A 22,528-nucleotide genomic window follows, 5' to 3' on the forward strand; every position below is an offset into this window, starting at 1 on the left:
TTTTGATAACTTCAGGTCACAACAGACCCCTGTTTGTTTCCTTTTCTGCTCCTCAATTTCCACAATCTCATCACAAGTCTGACATCTATTGTGGAGATACACTTGTGGAGTTTCCTTCAATTCCCACTGCAAGCTCCGATTTCTAAATTCTGATTCCTTTGATAGTGATCTTCTGTGGGATTTTTGGCAATAACAATTCTCACCAGTTTCTTAATTTTTAAAATGAATATAAAAATAACTGTTTACCACAAAAAGTCAGCTGTTTTGTGCTCAGAAGATGAATAATACTTTGAGTGAAATATAAGCCCAGCATGGAAGGATAGCAGAAAGGCCAGATACTGCTTAATTCCTATATTGGCCCTATCATTGTTTCAACCTCATTTATCACATTTGAGGTGTTCAAATAGATGTTCTTCAGCACCTCATCAGATCAACCACACACCAGAAAAGATCATGGTACAGACAACATCAAATGCATTGTCTAAAACCTGCAAAAAAAATGTGTTGAATTTAGCAGTAAAAAGCTGAAGGTACACCCTGGAAAAACTCGGGAGAACTGTGGCTGATAAGGGATCAAACGGTTTATGGAACGAAATAGGCAACTACGCTCTCCTCTACAACTTAAAAGTGGATGAGATAAATGCTGCAGAAAGAGAAGTTTTTCTGTTTCCAATATGTGTGAAGATTTGTGGGTTTGGTTTTTTTCTTTTTTTTTTTTTCCCATTTTTAAACCAAACCCAAGGGAACAGAAACTCTTCTACCTGAGAAGATTAAAAAAAAGAGTGGATTTTCAAAGTCTACAGCACCCAGATGGATTACACTGCTTAAAGATAAGTAGTCACTGGCTAGAAACTCTCTTTTCCAAGATTTTTCTTGACATACTGTGATACTACTATAAATTTGCAACTAGATGAATTCTATCAAATTTACCTCCAACTGTGGACCAGGAACCATGGTGATCAGTTGGTCATCTTTTAATGTTATCTAGATGCGTCTTTAGCTGTAAAGAGTTTCATATGCCTTTAAAAACACTATCTAGTAAGTATGATTTTAGTGCACACCTTCTACTCAGTACCCTCACAGTTCCTAGTATTTTTTTGATGTATTATGGAAACCTACTTCTATGTAAATTTGCTTTCTGGAATCCTTACCTTGCCCATATCCTTGCTATATTTTCAGACCACATCAGTTTTACTCCAGCACAAATTATATTCTTGTTTTACTTTAGCACCTTCTTTCCTGTGTTCCACGCAGTTGGGTTTTCTTTTTTTCACTAGTATGCAGAACACCACAAACTGGAATTTTCTTAATTTTCTTTAAACATCTCCAACATGCTTTCTTCTCCCTTACTCCATCTATTTTTGTTGATGTTTTCTATTTGCTCTAACAGACTTGTTTTGGATGTCCCTGTGTATTTTGTCTCCAGCTTATGTTTGCTTTCCAGTTTGAGAGCTTCCTGGCAGACAGGGGCTGTAAGGTTGCCTTGTAGAGCATTGAGGCAAACAATCAGCACTTAATGAGTAAGATACCTAGTTGCTCAAGAGGAAATGGACAACCTTTTTCACCACGTTAGGAGACACGTTCTGCCCTACAAACTCCCCAGTTCACACCACAGGAGAGAATCGAACATTACTTTGAGCACTTTTGACAAGATACTACCTATCTACCTACGTAACTTTGATGGTATTTGATGCATTTGTTAGCGTCCAATATCCACCATCTTTTAAAGGAAGATACGGTAGTCTACTGCAGCTCTAGCTAGCATAAAAAGACTTTGCAGTTTACCATTTTTTATCAAGAGTTTGTCATTTATGTGTTCTCCAACCATATTCATTGTATGTTACTGAATCCATTGGCAAAACACAGACTCCAGGTACTCATTTTTTGTACGTGCAAAAGGATTTGTTTAGCAGTAGACACACGTTCTTAGCATTGTACATGTCCTTTTCTTTTAGTGGTAAGAAAAGGCTAAAGTAAAATCCAAACAAAATTACTACAATGCTTAAACCCTTATTTATCTTCAACTATCCAATAAGTACGGGATCTTCCCACAGGCACATTCTTAGCCATTTAGGAAGCTGCCATCCAAAATAACATTATTTGTTGGGGTTTTGGAGTGTTTTTTCTCCCCCCCCATCTATCCCCAATTCACTAGTAAGTACTCCCCTTTAATTAATCTTTATTGAAGTGGGTCTTTCCCATTAGATTTTCAGTGGCACGTTTCAGATGCCTCTAGGGGCAATGGACCTATGGATGGAGAAAAAACAGAGCACAGAGCATTTGCTCCTGGACCAAGAGCTCCAGGAGGGCTGGTTCCTCCTCATTTCAGAAAGCAACGCAGGTATTCAGGCACTGTACCAGGAAATACAGCTGCAAAAAGGAGCCATGATAAAGGCTGAAGAGACTTCTCTTCCCAAATGTCACCCACTAAAGTGCCATCCACTCTTGCCTTACAAATCAGTTTGCCAAACATGAAATATTATCATAATGAAAGAAGTTAAATTTTTCTGACCAGCTCTTTACAAGTTTAATAACGAGAAGCTCTCTGCACAAATTCTCCCTGAAATGTTGAAGAGCTGTGTGTGTTAGGGGTGGGTGGGGGTGAAGTAATAGGAGAATGGGGGAAATGATGGAGGGAATGGGAAGATAGGCTAAAGAGAACACCAGGGTCCACCACGCTTGTGCAAGGCAGCACCAGTTATTCTGGTCTTTCCTAACGCATTTGGCTAATGACTCCACTTCATTCAAACTTTCCTTGTAAATTAGATCTTCAAGACCTCTCATTATCGTCATTGTACTCCGCCTCCTTCTGACTGTACAGTGCCCAAAGTGGGATATCGCACTCCAGACTACCAACACACTCACAGCTAAGCAGGGAGTGTCTGTCAACAGCAATCGCACTGACTGTGCAGACATGCATTTAAACTGAACTACTGACAGAGAGACAAGCTCACGCCCTGTTCCTAAATGGCTGAAGCTCATTTCTCAGAGGTATACAATATCCCTTTAATTATTTGAACTTGGGAGCCCATTCTAATAAGAGACCGGATAGTTCAAAATAAAAAGCTCCCTTATTTGCATCAAAGAAAGATGCAAATAATTAATATTTAGAACATATTCACTCCTCAGTGTCTCTTGTAGTTGAATCAGCAGGGATCAAATACAATCTCAATTCTGAAGCATTTTATTAGCAAAGAACATAGAAATGGTCTTAGCGAACCAGGTGAGGAGGGGATATATTCTTCTTCAGTGCTAGTGCCACAACTGACAACCCTGCACAAGAATAGAAGGCCCAGTGCTCACATTTCTGGCTGAGAACAGATATTCCTTCATAAGAAATTTAAAAAGCAACGGCATAATCAGTTTGAATGACAACTCTATTAAGAGCTGTGTCCTTAAGCCTTCCTTAAACAACGCTGAAACAGTTCAACAGGATAATATTAGGAAACAGCGAAATACTAAGGGATTGCAGCGCGGTTAAATGGAGGGCTGATGCTGGGAGAAGGCAAGTTACTAGAGTCATGCAGCAGGAGAGTAGGATATGGGACCTCCATGGAGCCCACCTTTGGTTTCCCAAGGACTCTGTCTTGCTGCTAGTCACGCTGCAGGAGGCAACGTTGCTTTGGCTACAGACATGTACTGCACAGGCTTCCCAGGCACTGGGGGAAAATCTGAGATGAAAGCTCAGGGCAGCAACTTACTACCTGGCTGCATTCAAGCCCATTTGCAGCATAACGACCTGCGTGCAGGTCTCATATAAGATATATTTATAATGGTGTAACACATACTGACCTTGAGTAAATCACTAAGCACCCAACGTTTGGTGGTTTCAGTGGTCTTGTTTACATGAGTAAATGAGGCTTATCCACAGCCAAAGCCTTTGAACTAGATTTTCCAACTATTTCTGCTATCATCTACTTAATTCTCTCTAAGAAGAAACAAGAAAACTCACGGCTTAAATTCACAATTTGTTAATGTTTCACATTGTACAAAACCCCAAGCACAAAGATTAAAGAAGTACAAAATGTACGTTTGTGACACGATACAGTTAGCAGGAAATATTTTAGACAATTTTCCCTCAGAAAAGGCTGATTCATGAAAACCAAGGTTATTTACAAGGAAATGTGCCAATTGATTTGCCATCTGAAAAAGCAGAGAGTGTTTTGAAATTGATCACATATTCCATTTAGATATTTTCAAAATTTCGAAATTCTGGTTTAAAGTTCAAAAGTGCCTTTTTTATTTTTCTCTTTCCCCCAAGACTAACATGAATAGGTAGAAAAACAAGCCAAAATGAAATATTTCAAAATTATTGATATTAAATATTTAAGTTTATCTGATTCATCTTCTCTCTGACCTTTATTTATAAAATAACTGATATTTTATCTTTTCTTTTTACTATTTCAGAGAGGAGAAAGTTCTGAAACTTCAAAAAATTCTTGATACGCATGATAATTATTTCTCATCCATCTTCAGGTTCCATAAAGTCATTTAATGAAAATTTTTGAATAATAGTTTTTTAGAAATATTTTGAATGTATCTTTCTTTCTCCTCCTTGAATTTTTTCATCATTAGGAATATATTTTTTTAAAAACAGTCTTAATATTAAAGAGTCCTCCTTTTTCTGTGGCTTACTCTTCCCAAGGCCTTACTCAACAATTTCTAACTTTACAGACTATTTTCTTATATCAAATAATTGTGAAGACACAGATAGAAGACTTTAACTTACTGTGAAGAATAAGTATCTGGAAGACATAAGAAATGCTGGCAATGATCATCATTTACAAGAAAGTATTAAAATCAACAACTCAAGGTCCAAGGCAAAAAAATGTTCTAAATAGAGATAAAATGCAATATACAGCACGGGTTTTCAATTTTTTCCTGGGTTAAATAGGGTGCATTGCACTTGTTGAACTTTGGAATACTACCAAAAAACAAGGATATAGCTGTTCAGAAATGTATGTCTTTGCAAAATTGGCAATAAATAGCAGCAACAGTATCATATACACATAACACGTTCTCTACTCAGTCATCAACTCACTGGCCTCAGTGCCAGTGAGTTGCACTCAGTGTCTTGTAGAGGTTTATACCCCAGAAGAGTACTGCCTCAGCTGTTTTAAGTACGCTGGAGAGGTTTGTTGCACTTGAGGGGAGATATGTCCTTGGTGGGTTGTCTTCTGCATCTATTCATTAAGGCAAGATCTTTGCCATTCAATAAGCTGCTTTCTTCATGTCCCTTGATGCACAGCCCCAAAAGACTTCTTGACATCTCCCCCAGTCTGGTCAGCATTTTACTTTTCAACTAATAAGAACACGATTAATCAAGATGCCCTCAAAATTCTACAGTTACCAAGGATGTAAAACCACCAATATTAAATAATCTATTTTTCAGTAAGCTACTTATTTTGTCTTACCCATCTGAGCTTCTTACGAAAATTGCCCCTTTACGCAAAAAGGTCATGTACAAAACTGTGAGCTAGGTTGTGGGTCTGGTTGGTCTCTGACGTGAATAGCCAGTTTAGGGAAGTGACCACTAACAAGTCTTAATTGCAACAGGCTGAGACTTAAGTACCTAGGTAGTGTTCATTTCGCACGTTTTCACATCTGAATGTCTGTACTTCTGTAGACATTTCTAAGTTTGATGTCAAATGGCATTTTGTCAGAAAAAAAAAAAAAAAGACTTATAATAGCTGGGTGCTAAAATCCTACCTTCTGGGCAAACAGTTATTTAAATGTGATTTAATATTAAATGCGTTAGTAAATACATACTTATGCATGTGTTAGTAAATACATACTTATAAACAGTCATTGGTAGCACAAATTTAAAGTCTTTATATCAAGATAGAAAATTTATAATACACCTAGTCACTACAACATAAAAAAAAAATTGTCTGCTGTACTAGCTGCCAATATTGCTGAAATCAGCATTTTCACTATGACGTTATTAAATATCCTGCTTATTGATTATCATCTGTTTCACTGTATCCTCAAGATGCCCCAGGCAGAGATCAGATGCCATGTGCTGATCTGGCCCCTCTATCTCAGAGACATGAAAATATTCAAGTTAGAACACTCTCATTTATCAGCACTAGGACTTTACCGAGTTATTATGCTATTACAGAAAAGAAGAATACGTAGGACAGTTTCCTATCTTTACTACCAAAGTTGCATTTTAAATCCCTCACTGAATCTGTCAATGCCTTTAGAACAACTTAGAATGTTTCATACAGAGAAGTTAATCCAAAAATTTAAGTACAGACTACATTTTAAGTTGTATATCAAAAATTATTCCATTTAAGCAGCTGTTTTTCTAACCCAATATTCTGCAAAGTATCCCAATATTTACACACTTCAAAAGAGGGTTTCAACTCTGCTTAGTCAAGAAAGAAAGAGTTAAATGGAAAAAGCAAAGTCTATGCAGAAAAGTCCGACTAAGAGAAAACATCCATAAAACATTTAATTTACTCGGTGTCAGTATTACCCTAAAATAAAATGTTAAGGATTAGACTCTCACTTGACACGGAATGCTAACAGTCACATCTGTGGAAGTAAGTAAAGGAAATATATGCAAAGGTCAGGCAATATTGCACATAGTATCTTTAAAAAATCTTCTCTTATTATTTAGCAGCCTGGTCAACAGTCCAAGACCCTCAGGCTAGGAGGTCCCAGCCTTAGATTTCTTCCAAAATTAACTGGAAGACACAGGTATCAGTAATTGGTGTAGTGCTAGAAGAAGCATCGATAAGAAGATGGCAGGGACAGCGTTCTTCCTTTGTGCTTGTTCCAAGCAGCAGCAGTAACTAAAACTTCTGGAGTTGCAAAAACTTTCTTTCTTCTGAAACGGGGATTGTACTTTAATAACATTTCCAGGGGATATATTAGATCTAACAAAATTATGTGGATATCAGGACAAGCAGTTTGTCCTAAAAATATATTTACCTAAATCAAAAGATCTGTAATCTCCTCTCAACAATATTTTAAAGCCTAGCACCTTTTCTGAATTTTGGTCTAATTTATTTCTTTCCAGATAGTTAACTAAGGATGCATTATGTAAGCCTTTAAGTACAGAGTTTCTTCTGTTTTCTATTCTGAGAGAAATTAAAGGTCAATTTTCAGCACATATATATTTCTCATTTTCTGACTGTTTATACATCTCAAAAATCAGAATAAAGGAACTGAATTCTAATGTTTTAGGGTAGCATTAATTTCACCACACTGAAAACAAACAGACAAAAAGACCAAACTTGCTGCATCCAACTGGTAGCAAATACAATCGTTAGCAAGGAATCACTTCTCATGTTTTCATGAAATAAATGTTAATTTTTGTCCAGATAGATTTTGCATATTTGCCATAGCCCAGCGATGAACGACTCACAGAAAATCCTAAGAACACAATGTGAACATAAAATGCTACTGCCTGCTGTCTAAAGACACCTCAGTTTTACAGCGGGGGTGTTGATGCTTCCAACCTTTTTATTACCTGAAAACCCATCAACAGCTTTATAATGATGAATGCAACACAGTGCAGTTTGTATTTGCAAAATTCACGTTTAAAAATGGCAGATGTGTGCCAGCACATCTGGAAACCACTTTTAATTATACTTTCCTCAAGTGGGAAAGCAGTAGCTTGTACCCATAGTGAAGCTTTTATATCTGACCACACAAATGCTAGCAACCACCTGTGCTTTACACTGATTTTCATTATAGAGTATATCACATTACTACCCTATTATTCCAGAACGACATTTGAAGCTGTTGTGTGACTAAGCTGCAACAAGTGTGGTCTTGAAAAGGCCTCTACTCTACAAAAATGTAATAAACTTGATTGCAGTTAGGGTACTTACCGCTGAGGATATCACAATATGCATGCTCCTAAAGTTGGCTTCTCTTGCTCTGAAAGTCATAAAAGATATACGTTAACAATCATGATTGCCAGTCTGGGGATTGGAATTTAGCAAACTAACGTATGCCCCCAAATGAGATACCCTGTAAGTATTTGGAATTCCTTTCCAATATTTGTTTCTTTCTTACTATTAATACAGGAGTATTATAGTCAAATACTCTGCTTCTTCAGCCACGCTCTAATTACAAAAAGCAATTTCAACTGTGATCTGTCAGCCTAACGGTATTTCAATTCTGTCATAAATATTTTCATAGGTTGCAAACAGTGTGAGTTCCATGACTAGGTTGGGTTTGCTAAACTTAACCTTCGTCCCCTCCTCCCCCCTGCCCCACCCAAATGTAACAGCTTTTTTACATCACTGTTCCTCATCTCTGACAAAAAAAACCCCTTATGTTTCAGACGTCTGTGGAATCCTTTTCTTCTTTACAACACTCTTTCAATGCTTTGGAAGAGTGTAATGTTGACACGTAAAATTTTGTATATCGTGGTGGAAGGGAAAGGTTGAGCATTTGTTAACGCTCAGCCCTTGGGAGACCTGGCATGCCCAGGGACAGACTCATCAGAAATGGACACCAGTATGTTTAACTTTGCAAAATGTAAAGTACACAATTTTACAGACTCGGATAATTTGCTATGCTGACCTGCACAATATGCAGGCAACTAAAAAAACCCCAACATTACTTTAGCATAATTTAATCTGCTTGTCAGTCACTGTGCTTGAAAGAAAAGCTTCCACACTGTTATACATCTGAAAAAAACACATTCACCTGCCCCATATTTTCTGCCTTTAATTCAAGACTAAAGTTTTGTGCTAACTCATGAAGCCACAGAGGATCCCTCATGGGACAGAGCCCTCTCCCAGTTACTGCCCACGTTACTTCACCATGTGCTGCCAAGGGCTCTGGGACTGCAGCTGCAAGAAAGTTCGTCCTGCTTTGAGAAAAACTCAAAGCAAACCTCAGCCTGGGATCCCGAGACAGCCACTACGCTCCCTCTCTACCAGGCGGAACAACAACCCATCTGTACAGTCACAAGTACCTTGGCTTCGCTCCTGCCCTTCCACCGGTCTCCCCCCGCCGCTACGCACGGCTGCACCGAGGCGCAGAAGCCTCCCAGTGCCGCTGGCTCCCACCACCCGGGAGAGCTGCTGCTCCTGCGGCAGGCAGGGCTCTCCGGGTCAGCAGACAGGGAACGGCAAGATTTGCTTTCATGCACCTTTTTTTGTCATCTCGGAGCCTCCCATGTGACAACCTGGTAGGCACTGAAACATTCACCCAACTATTATGCGTTAAAATAATGTAGGGGGTGTTCACTGGGTCATATATGTAACTTCTGCAAAAAAGTTCGTAATATTTTAAAAGACTGAATACGTTAACAGTCCACAACCCCGCTGCTGTAAGAGCATAACCTGATTTCACATTGCAAATACATTTATTATCCGTGCAAAGAAGGCATAACATTCCTTCTCCTATTCTATAATCTGCAGTAACAATTTTAGATTGCTAAAAAATATGTTAAATTATGTGAATTGCTTAAACCTAAAAGAAAAAAGGATCAGAGTCTACTTTAAAATACAGGCACATTCTGAATATAACTCGTTAAAGGTTTTCCAACTAAATACACTTACAGGGCAAACAAAGACTGAAGCACTCTATGGTACTCTACAAATGATAAAAATATGCCTTTTCTGTTTGAAGATGAAGGTATCCTGAAATCAACCTTACTGAAAGAAAATTATGTCTAATTATCAAAATAATAGACCTAGAATGTAAATTCATTTCATCTTGGACATACACTATCTAACGAAGCATTTAAACAGGGATACACCTGAAGATAGGTAGCTGCGCTTTCTGAACTCTGCTTGAAATGGTGATATGGATTGATGTGATCAAGGTCAGACACAAGAGTCATTTTTAGAAGGGGAGAAGGACGAGAGAAAAGACTGCAAATGGGCAAAATAAGCACTCAGGCGTCTGCTTCTTCACAGCACGAGGAAGGCACGTTCAAGCCTCAATAAAACTTCCTCGTCGAGGAGTGTCAATGAAGGCAAGGAAGCTGCTTGAGGAAGATGGCAATGCCAGTCACGCTAGTGCCGTCAGGAACTAAGGGGGAAGAGGCAGCTTTTGGCACCCCGGAGCAGCCAGGTCACAGGGTGCTGGATCCAAAGAGCCGTGAAGTCAAGGGGATTCTCCCTGCTGATTGCAACGGGCCTTAGAACAGCTCCTTGCCCTTATACATCTTTAACTATCCCACTCGTAACACTGTCATCATGAGCTTAAGGATGCGACTGGGAAGGAGAGCAGAAATGTCTTTGAAGTCATGAAATATATCCAAGATCCTGGATACCTGCCATTTTAAAACGCTGAGCTGAACGCACTCGGCCTTAGCAGCAGGTCTGGAGGCAAGAAGCAAACAAACAGAGAAAAAAAACCCACCATGGATTCTTCCTCCCTGCCTAACTCCCTCTGATTCCAGGCATTTTGGGTGCACTGGAGCCGTACCCCCACAACTAGCCAGTCAGGCGGACCACACATCAGCCATGCTGGAGCCTGTCCATCGTGCTGCCGTCCCCAGGACCCGCTGGAAACCAGCTCCAGCGTCAGGGGCTGGTGCTTGGGGCTGCACACATCTGTGGAAGGGAAAACACCTGGGCTTAGGTACAGGGTGCCGGGGAGGCCGAGCAGGCAGAGGGATTACTCTCAAGGGCAGGGTACTGCTGACAAAGCCGCAGCCGCTTTCCCCAGAGCAGGGTTGATATTGTGCCTGTTCTCCCCTATAGCGAACTGACTGAAAATACCAAAAACTCTTTGCAATCCTATTGGTCTGGCCAAGGGAGCTTGACTGGTAGGACAATGCATCTTTGTTCTCAATTAAAAACATTATTTGGGCGTAGTAATTATTTAAAAGCCAAGAAGAATATGATTTTGTGATTATAGCCATAATTTGTCAATTGAAGCAAATGTTTTAAACTATCAAGGTTTGGTAGTGAAAGAAGAGAGAGGGAGTAATAACAATCACTACTATGACTACACATAGCCTTCATCCAGTCAGTGCAATTTTCTCATATTCTGAAATCACTGCAGCATAATCGCAAACCAAAATCTTAATTGTAGTGAAAAACCACATACGACATGCTGATATGGAGGGATTTCATTTGCACACAACATTACTGGATACTGCAAGTAGTCTGCCTGCCTACGTTCTCCTTTTCATAAGAATACAGAGCAATCGTGGCTATTTTAATACAGAAAAACGGGAAGCAGAGCAAGAAAGAAATGGAGAGCATTTGTGTTAAATTGGCTTTTCTTGTCTCCTCCTGTAGTTTTTATCACCCAGATGACAAAACATTATCATTAGCAGTTTATACCAAAAGTTAACATTTGCCCATCGTTTTCTATTTTCTCTAAACCACAAAGGTTAGAGCCTGTTATGCACTCCCCTTATCTTACTCTGTTACTTTAGAATCTAAGAGCGCACTGTGCACATTAATCTTTCATGGCAGAGTTCACTGAAGTTCTGCCAAAATTCAATAATTATGTTCCATCCAATGCAGCAATTTATTTATCTCATTGCTGGAATTTAGAACATATAGAACAAAGTGCTTAGTTTATGTGAATGAAATGGTTGCTAACCCCCCCCCAAGACAAAACAAAACAGCCCTGTTTCATTTCTAAAGTTTTAAAACACGCAGTAGAATATATTGAGGAATAAAGTTATTTTTACAAGACCTCACGTTTTCTTGATAAACTGAAAGTGTTCTGCAATATGTTTAGGATTTGTTTTTTTTTTTTAAATATAAGTGAAAGTATTTTATAAATAAATTTGTAACTTCTACTCAAATGTATAACAATACGTACCACTCACACTGCACTACTAAAACATAAAATATTAATGTCTAACGGTGATTAAAAATGCCAACTACAAAGCAAGAATTTGTATTCTGAATGGAGAATATATTGGTTTACTGCACTGAAATGGGTAACTGGGAGTTCAACAGCTAAGATACAAAATTACAACAAAGTTAAGCTTTATAATTGCACTCTTTCATGATGTGTTTGCAAACAAATAGAAAACATAAAGCCCTCCAAGTAGGAAGATTAGAGACGCGTTATTCCTGAGGGTTGTTAAAAATAAAAATGGCATAATGGAGAATACTTAATATCCTTCACCTTTTGTACTTTCAGGAAAAGTAACTAACCAGTTATTTATCGCCCTCACTATAAAGAAGTGTTAATCTACTGGTTTGGGATTTAAAAACAGAATACAGTATCTATACATTTTAAACTTAATACTTATGAATAGAGAATGCTGATTTATCTGATGGAAACATGACTTCTTCGTATGTTCATACAGACAATACATTTCTTGATGAAGGACAACGTTAATTTAGTGTCTGCAATCAAAAGCCAAATTTATAATGTTTTAAGTTTTTAAGCAAAACTCTCTGTTACTTCATATATTAGATTTTACACTTCAAGCATGCTATCAGACAAAATTTGACTCTGGATTTAGAAACTGCTCACAAAGTTTCTGGAGCATAACTTGCTGTGATTTATAACACAACCCTTCACCAACCAAAACAGAAATGAAAACCTCTAGAAGTAGTGCACTAGCATGTGTCCATTATTTCACGGTAAAACCTTCTAGGTAAAACTAGGAATATCACAGTAAAACATTTTGAAGTTAGTTTTGCAGTAACTAGATGTGCATATGCATATTTTCAATTAACTGTATCTAATTTAGTACATCAGGAGAAATTGCTTCCATGCACCAGCAAATAAATTCCGTAATGATTTGCAAAAATTCTACTATCACATTTACTTTTGCACCCACTGTGGTCATTTTCTGGCAATGCTTTACATTAAAATAGGGTTCCATTGTGATGTATTTTTCCCTTTTGTAAAACTTTTTAAAAATCCCAGAAAAATGCAACTGAGTCCTACCCGTTTTATTTTACTAATGTTCTCCATCTCTTTTTTTCAACATGCTAATCTTGTCTGCTTTCTTTCATTGTAAATACGTGTTATAGTTAAACTCGTAGGAGACTTGAGTATTGTAGCTTAGTCTCCTGCAATGTAACAATGAACAAACTCTCCCAGGCAAGTTATATGAAAGTACAGATACTGAAGAGTCTCTAAAGCTCGAGTTTTGCCCCCATCTAGCTATGTCTTGCATTATGTAATAAAGGAAACACACGCACGCACACACACACGAACAGCTTACAGAAAATGTACGGTTTAACAGGAGAAAGACAATACCTGTAAAGCTCATTTTAACAGCAGGAACTACTGCAAAAGGGATCAAGGCTGGGGAGGGCGGGGGGCAGGGGAAGGTGCGAAAAGGCTGTTCCACATCGATATTGCTGCTGAAGTATGGTATTGCTTATAAGTAAACAACACTTGCCGGGAGAAACGAGCAACTCCTCGGCTCTAGCCGCAAGAGCTGTTATGTAAAAGAAAAATACCTAACAAAAATGCTGCCTAACGCAATTTGTCTTTACATTGAATGCACATGGAAAAGACACGGGGGTAAAGTATACACAGCACGTAATAGGAGGTCCTTAATTTCCAGTTGCTGGGTTGCTTTGTTAAATACAGATTAAATCCACAAAACGCTCAAGTCTACAATAATAATGTATTCATTTACAGTGCCAGACTTGTTTATATAATATCAGCGAGGAATAATCACCCGTTTATTGCACTGAGGATCTCCACAACTTTCGAAACTCTGAGCCCACTTGAAACGTGAACTTTCACAGCTCCTTATTAATGTTTAGACTAACTCCCTTTCCCCCTTTTTAACAACAAAGGACAACCCAGCTCCTGCTCCCTGTCTCCCAGATCAGACCCGTACCCAGATTTCAAGGAATCGGGATAAATTCAAAGGCACATCTGAGATTTTCCTTGCAAATTTCCCCCCGGTGGATCTAGGCATGTTTTTTTTAAAACAGTTATATCAAAACGCTTCACTCACACAATTCAAACAAAGAAACTTCTCGAAAATGTCATTACTTACTGTTCACTGAGCATAATTTACTGAGATTAAAAGTTTAAAGATTCATCTGCTTTACGTCCACAAGTGTTTTAAGCGACCCCTAACACTGTATCCTGCTTAAATGTGACAATTAGGGCTGCTTTGGCATGGCGAGAAATACAAAGGTACCAAGGATCCTATTATGCCTTAGCTCCCCGTAGCCTGGTTTTTGGAGGTGCGTAAGCTGCGGAATGATAATAGCAACAATTTGGTACACGAGGAAAAAACAGACACCCCCCGCCCCCCCCCCGCCTGCTTCAGATATACTGTATAAAGTCATTTTGACATGCCTACACAACTGGTTGTGGCAGCTTTCAGACATGATTCCTAATCACAAAAAAATGCTTCAGGTTCTTTTAGAGAAAGCTTGCCGTTGGGAAGTTGATTTTGGCCAAGTGCCAAAATCATGTGCAAAAGGGGCCCTCATTACCAATTCATGGCAGCCTTCAGCGCTGACAAAAAATGTGACCCAACAGGCTAAAGCAACAACTAAAATTAAAAAGTATGAGACAAAGACAACTTACTTAATATTCCTTCCATCGCCACATTAAACTTTTCCGTAATTAAACCCTTGTTAGTTCAAAGCGGGTTTCAACTACTTTTAAATGACTGCACAGGCAGAGTCTGTAACAGTTGAAAGCTTTCCCTGGAAATTCGCCCCAGCTCCTCCACTTTTAACAGCATTTGGGTCCGACAGCAGAACTTTCTGCTGCCCGCCTCTGGAAGAAACCCCTCTCCAAAAAGAAGCGAGGCGCCCGCGCGTCTTTCAGCGAAAACTAAGCAGATCGCAGCAAGATTTTGCAAGCGTTAAAGGCAGAGGAGGAGTGAGGAGGGGGGAGGAGAGAAAGAGCTCAGTACGCGGGAGCAGCTATTTCCTAAACTTTCCAAAAAGCTTAGCAAAGCGGGCATGCAAACATTTAAGCAATCGCAATTAACAGCGCTCGCTCCACCACTATCCCATAAAAGCAGATTTGATACACGGCCTTACCTAGATGTCGTCTGGCTTTTCTGTGGATCAAAAAGTTTCCTGCCTAAGCACACAGATATTCTTTCACAAACCATAAAGGCCCCTTTTATTAATCCAGCACTGTAACAGCCTGCGTTCTACACCGCGTCGCGAGCAGGATGCGTCGGCTTTCCAGAGAAAACCGGTCTTAACACACAATTAGTGGCAGATTGTCTAATAGTGGATTTATCTTAAAGAGTGAAAAGGCATTTTTGCAAAAGCAAAGAGGGTGCGGTCAGATGTTAGGCTATCCCTGAGAAAAGGGGCCTAGGCTGCACTAGTACCTAAATACTAGCAGAAGCTTACTGGGAAGGGAGCCAATGGAATGACTTTGTTTGACCCAGCTGCCAATCTCTCCTGAAGCACTGCGCCAGACTAAACACTGACACTATTTTAACTCAAATCAGGCTACAGCAGCTGTTTGCTTTCCGGCTCTCAGCTATGCACCATGGCCATGATGACTCTGCACAGCACATATGATAGAGCTGGGGCGCTTCTGCTAAAATATGTTCCATGTTTGGGCCGGTGGTACAGAAGAAGTGGGGGCCGGGGGGGAGGGGAGGCTGCTGTTTTGGGGGATTTCTTTCTTCCTTTTTTGCTTCTTTTCGTCTTTTTTTTTTTTTTTAACATCCCTGCCTCCATTTTCCCCAAAGTGAAATAAAAGTGAGATTTGAAGCTCGCAGAAAACTCAGCATTGCGAGTCAGGTGAAAGAAGAAAAGTTACTGCTTGGGACTGACAAGAACCAGAAGACATTGTAAAGGTGTGCATGTGCATGCACGATTCCAAAATCCACCTACGACCTGAAATTACTTATTTTCCTCTTGCTGGTTGCTCTAAAATTGTTCGGCATAAAAATTATCAACAGAGTCTCCCTCTCACTTATTTTTAACTAAAAGTTAAATAAAATTAATTAAAGTGTGTGTGTGTATATATATATATATGTAAGAAAGCAGGCATTACATATGTGCATGCATGCACACATTTACATATGCATCCAGATTCTGATCTAAATTAAACCAGTGCAAATTGCACTGTAAGCAAGAAAGTTATTACAGGTTAAAACTGAGGGTGGAACTTGATAGCCAATTTAAATATGAAAGTATATGAGACTAAAAAAATACATAAGCATCATTAGTAATAGGCATATGGCATGGAGGTTGGCGTGTCTTTTCTAATTCAAAAAAAGTCAAAGAAGAGTTGCAGCAAGAGAAACAAAGTACATACACGTTAAAATCCAATGGAGGCTTCTGAAGTACTGGGCGTACAGCACAGCCCAACACACCACCTACAGTTTTGCAGCATTTGCACCTAAACTCAACTATGGTATTTAAACCAAAACTTTGTTTCCTCTCACCCCGCCACAGAGGGTTGCAGGCTATTCCCAAGAACTGCATGTCACGATAATTTCCTTGTTCAGTAAAAAAATCAGAATACCTCCACCTAAACCCAAAAGGCATACAAAAGGAACCCCACTCTTTTTAGTAAATCTAAAAGTGTGTGACCTATCTTGATACGGAGTAAAGGACAAGAGGAAGGTCTGGCTCCTGACTTCTGAATGCCGTCCGTAAGCACTGTTGGGTATCTCAAATTCAATATGTATACCCAACAGAGCTAACAGGGAAAAAACCCAACACAGAAACACAACAGAAAAAAAAAATAATCTAAACCATGAAAGCTGAGCCTGTTGCTCTGTCTTAGGCTGTTGTGCACTGACAGATTTCCATGAGCTGTTCAACAGCCTGCCACCAGAAACCAGTGAAAGTCATTGATATTGCACAAGCTCAAATCTCGCTAACTACCTGCCCCCCTCACTGGTCCTCAAGTATATCAACAGTTTAAGAAAAGATCCTGGAAAAGATCTTAAATAATCCACCATAAAATGAATACGGATTACAAATTAAATGAGTAATAGCTAGCACAACAAATGCCCAATGTTCCTATCTAACATAAAAACTGAGAGGGAAGAGACCTGCCTTATATCTGAAATGCCAAGAAAGAATGTGCAATTACATTTACAGTAAGGAGGAAGGTACAAGAAAGACTGTCACCTACACCTGAGAAGTCCAAAATCTTAAAATAGCAGACAAGGGAGACAAAGCCAACTGTTTTTACAGTCCCTCTCTTTTCTCTCTGTGGAGCGCAGCAAGCACTTATCATGAGATGAATTTGGAGGCCCCCTGAAGAAAATGCATCTCCTCAGCAAGGAACTTGCCTGCCCTGTGAATTCACCTCTCACATCGCACCAGACAAGAAAAGCAATACTGCAGCAATAGGTTTAGAAAGACATTAACAACACTGAACTTAGCATGGCAGGAAAAGAACAAAAGTACAAGATAAGAAACAAAATATAGGCTGGAGTGAAGCTTTTCCAGCTCCTTGAGGCAGAAAAGCAGGTAATTTGGCCAGATCAACAGACAAACTATTTAGTAACAAAATTTGAGAATGACATGAAGGGAATGATGTTGCTTTCAGTGAAGCCAGCAAGGAACTTATCCAAGACAGGACAAGATCAGGATGCGGATAAACCGTAGTGGATAGGCGCTTAAAATACTGACATAAAAAAGACAGGAGTATACACTTTAAGGTGGAACACAAAGGCTTTTCATTCAAACACAATATAATTAGCAAAAGGCTCGTGCAACCTTCTTCTTCTTGGAAAGCTAATTGAAAATTTATTCCTGTTTCGGTTTATGAGAGTGGGTCCTCTTTGTGTCATTTTGATTTGTAAGTTAAATACTGTTGTCATAATTGCTCCAGGGTGGCTGCAGGAGAGGGAGGTGGTATCTGGCATTTCTTTCACTTTTAAACTAACTTTTGTCAGCCTTGGGCAATGCATGAAGAAACATAGGGAAGCACTGGAATAGGTAACTAGTAGAGCTTTGCTGATGAATACAAATCTCTTTCCTTCTAGAAAACTGTTTAGAATTCTTATTATCTTATAAATGAAGCATTAGTACAGCTAAGCGTATTTGCAGTTCCTGTTGTAGAAAATCTCTGGTTGCTCCTAAAAGGGTTCCCTATTAGAAATAACACATTCATTCTTTCCACCTTGATTTTGAGGTTAGGGAGCCGCGCGTGTATGTGATTACACTCCGTGTATCTATGCCATCTAAAATCTCTTCAAATCCTTGGCCAATATTGATCAAATTTAAGATCAGAGGTTTCAGGTGCATTTTTGAGAAACTCAGTAGTTTTGAGATCTCCATTCCATATCAAATACGGGTCAAATGAATAGATAAGAGAAATTTTGTCGGCATCCCCATGAGCAAATATGGAAAATCTGTAGAAGAAAAAGACCTTCTAACTGCTTAATTACTTCACAGTAAAAACATCAGATCCACACACTGTTCTAAATATCAAAGTTCAATTAATCTCAAGAAATGTATCCATAGGAAAGCAGGCTTCACTAGCCATGAACTACCTTTGTTTTGCTGGGAAAGCATATTGGACATATAGTCCAATGGCTTTTTTTAGTTGATTGTTTTGCTTTTTAGTCTTAACTATTCAATTAGAGTGACTTCTTTTTGCCCTCATTTCTTCTATGTTTAGTACTGTAATTGTGGCCCAGTATTTTATGACCAAATGATTCCTCACTTCGAGTCAATTGTAAAGCTCTAAATTATTTCAAAGGATTCAGGATTTTATCCGTTTCATCTCCAATCCATAAGCATATTGCCAGAGGGTCCGAGAAAATGATGCAAGTAGACCACTGTGCAGCTAGCACCATCAGGTAATTAATAACTTTCAGCTTCCACTTGTGCATCAGCCACTTTTGGAAGAGACAATGGCCAAAACTATGACATAACATTGCAAGTCATATATGCCACTCTGGCATTGGAGCCTGAGCTCTTACAATGCTGTGTAGACTTTTCACCAATAAGAATCACTGGGCGAAAAGGAAAAAGAATGAACTTAAACATAAAACAAAACTTGCATTTCGGTATTTCAGATACTTCAGGTAAGTTAGATTTCCAAAAGCAAAACTGGCTTCAGACAACTTTATTTCCCTACCTACCCCATTAGTACATCACACATGACTAATTTTATTAATATGTTTAATTTACAATGTGCTTATTTTAGGCTGGAAGACAATGGTGAAATATGAAGGAAAAAAGAAAAGAAAAAAAAAACACGAACCCCCCCCTCCCCCCCCAGTCAGGAATACACGCTATACTTTCTATTAAAAAGTGAGAAACATAAATAAATTCAAGAGACAGTCACCTATTCATGGTAAAATGGAACCCAGATGCTAACAGCTGAGAAGAAACTTGCCTCAGAAACTTGATTGCATAAATATCTTTCATGAAGGATTTTCATAATCCTCTGTGTAAGCCAGTGCCCACCACACCACTACCAACAGTAGAGCATTAGACTTTTCTGTTCCATTTGGTTGGGAAAATCTGGTATTGCCATAGTCCACAGACATCTTTTAAACAAGAGCATAGAACATGTCAGTGTCTTCTTTTGTAGCTACAGAATTAGTTTAATTCAGACTCTAAAATTAGTCTTACACAATCTCATCATCTCCAGATGCTCCTTTATACTCATAAATCCACTAAAATGTTTATATTGTCCCATGCAAAGGGGTGAATGCCTGCTGTGGATTGTTGCTCCAAGGCAGCAATAACTTACTATGTCTTTTCTGTAGCAAGTTGCAGTGTTTTTTTGAAGTACAATCTATAGACATTTGCTCTCTCCATCACACCTCCCACATTTCCACAAGCCACAACATATTTATGCTTCAAGACATCTTCTGGAACAAATCAGTTTTAGTTTTGAATTAGAATACAGCATGACACGAGACAGATATAGCTGGGGTTTCTTCTAAGAATAAATTTGTGTGCTTTTAGAACAGAGACCAAGCAAACATCAAGTTTGCATATACGCCTTACTTCCAAGCCAAGGAAATAGCTACCATATGTATTAAAAAGTCAGTATCAAACATAATTAGATTAGATATAACACAACTGGGCCCCCAAAGACCACCATCCAGTCTTAGTCATTCCATCTTTGGGACCAATTATCATGTTATTATACTGAGTAGTGCTAAGAATCCATCAAGGAAGACGATCCTATTGTGCTGCCAAACAAAAAGACGGGTCTTGCCTCAAACATCATCCTACTACTTTGTCAGCCAAATTCAGCCCTGATACATAAGATCCCTTCCCTGACCTCATACACAAGGTCTGCTCTCTCCTCCCACCACCATAATCTCATGTGTAGTTCTGACTACTGAAGAAGGGAGACATATTCCAGTTTTTCCTCTGTGGGTAAATATCTTCTATGGATCTACTTTCTATTATTTTCTTTAACAACAGGTTAAAGAGGATAAGGAAAGAAAAATACAAGAAAAAGACAATAATGCAGAAGATTGTTGATCACACCCCACCAAACATTAAGTAAGCATTAACAACTGTTTCATACTTATCACTAAATATAAAAATGAGATGGACAGCAAACAAATTCTATTTACAGTATTGTGTACTACGGAGATGCTAGCAAGTCTAGGAAGGAATGTGATACAGCAGTTCAAGGTGACGAGAAATCAGGATTTATTTCTGACCCTGCTCCTAGCTCAATGGGTAACCTTGAGCATATAACTTAACCTCCTCTGTCCCAGATTTCAGCTTCTATAAATTCACAAGGCTCAAAAGCATGTGAAAGGAGCTGCACAGTCAAGCCTTTGGTCCTCTACATCCTAATTTCTCTAAAAGTGGGGCAGATAATAGTCTTATTAATTTTTACATAATTAATAATATATTAATACGAACACTATTAATTCTTGCTAAATGGTTTAGCAAGGAGATCCACTTTCGCAAAAATGGTGGAAGAATCAAAGAAAGCATTTAATCACAAACTAACGTAAACTGAACTACAATTTCTGATTGCCTGTAGTGTTCATCTACAGTAGAAATAAATATTAAACAAGTCTTTACTGAATATCCAGAATAAATTTGTGGTTGGTTTAAGTGCTGGTTTTATGTAAATTGGGGAGACAGGGCATCAGATTCAGTTTTTCACTGCATGCTTCACAAAGATAGTCCTAAGCACTAATGTCTAGAGTTTTAAACTACCTGCTTCACTGCAAAGTTTAAATAACCAATCACTCTGCCAATGCATATGCCTTTAAGTCAGAGCTGTGTTGACTCTTTAAATATTTTCACTTTTTAATATAAACTTTTCAGACAAAAATCTCTCTTAGAGAACAAGGACCCTACACAACCAAAATGGAGAGGAGTTACTACTTTCTGTTTTTTCAGTCTCACCTGTTTAAGTACAGCTGACACAGCACAGATGCATGCATTACTCTTGTCTGGGGGATAGCCTGTTTACCAACCTTTTAATGACTTACAGTTGAAATTGCCTCATTTAGGAATCATGATGGTATTGACTATTAACATAAAGCAGAAGAGCCTACCAGCTACACCAGGAGACTAAAAATTTGTGCCTTGGATTCTATTCAAAGCTCTGGAGAGGAAAAAAGAGGCAGGTGGGATTTGCATACATTGATGATTTCAAAATCCTGCTCGGCAGCCATTTCCATTGCTAAACACTTAGACACAACCTAAACCAAACCTGACAGTGTGGGAGAAATTCTTCAGACCTTTGTGCATCCTACGCCAAAATAGCTGGGTTTCCAAACTATTACACCAGAAGGTTTGGAAATGAAAGCCTTTATTTGCATATTATAAATCCACCTATAAATTGCCTGTAGACAAAAAAGAACATGCAACTGAAATAACATATACAATACTATTATTGTATTCTTCATGCAAAACTGGATGTCTAGAGTTTTCTCCTTTCAAATCCAATCCAAGACACAAAAGGAACATCTTTAGGATCCTTTATTCTTTGCCAGTCAAACAGCTACCTAAACAAAGAAGCAATAGATAATGAAGCTTAGTTATTATCTGCTATCACTGCACATCTATGAAGGCCCAAGAGAAAAGACCATCAGCTACGGCCTTTTGAACTGTTAGGCAAAATATCATAACATTATCTGCTTTTGGTTAGGGGTCTGTGATACAGTAGAGTAGATTTTACAAGAACACAAAGTAGAGGAAAGCAACAGATTTGATAATTTTTTTTCATCAAAATAACAAAAAAAATACTAGGTTAGAGAATGTACTTAGGTTTTGTCATACTATTTTGGTGTTCTAAATTTTCATGACTGTCACTAACTGTCAAGTGAAAGTTCCATGAAATACAATATCTTGCATAGATTAAGTTAGGTAGATCCTATTCAATACCTTTCATGCATTCATACAAATGTTAACCTTCACATAGAGACTACCTTTTTGATAAAATGCCTCCTTACGTCTAAAGCCAGCTTTTATTCCACTCCCAGCTGCATTTTATTAGTTATTTTAGACAGCACTTTACTGGCACTGGAGAAGTTTCAAGTTTAATCTAAGGCAACTTCTGCATCCCAGCTGAAAAAGTAGCAGCTACGAAAAGCAATTTTCAGTTAGTCACATCATCACAAGTTGGTTTATATTTACACTATATGAAGTTAAATTACCATTCCAACATGAAACACAGAAAACCAGAATTCACTTATGGAGAAGGCCTTGCAAAGCAGAAA

Source organism: Rissa tridactyla, chromosome 1 (assembly GCF_028500815.1).
Source record: "Rissa tridactyla isolate bRisTri1 chromosome 1, bRisTri1.patW.cur.20221130, whole genome shotgun sequence".
In the NCBI taxonomy this organism is placed as follows: Eukaryota; Metazoa; Chordata; class Aves; order Charadriiformes; family Laridae; genus Rissa; species Rissa tridactyla.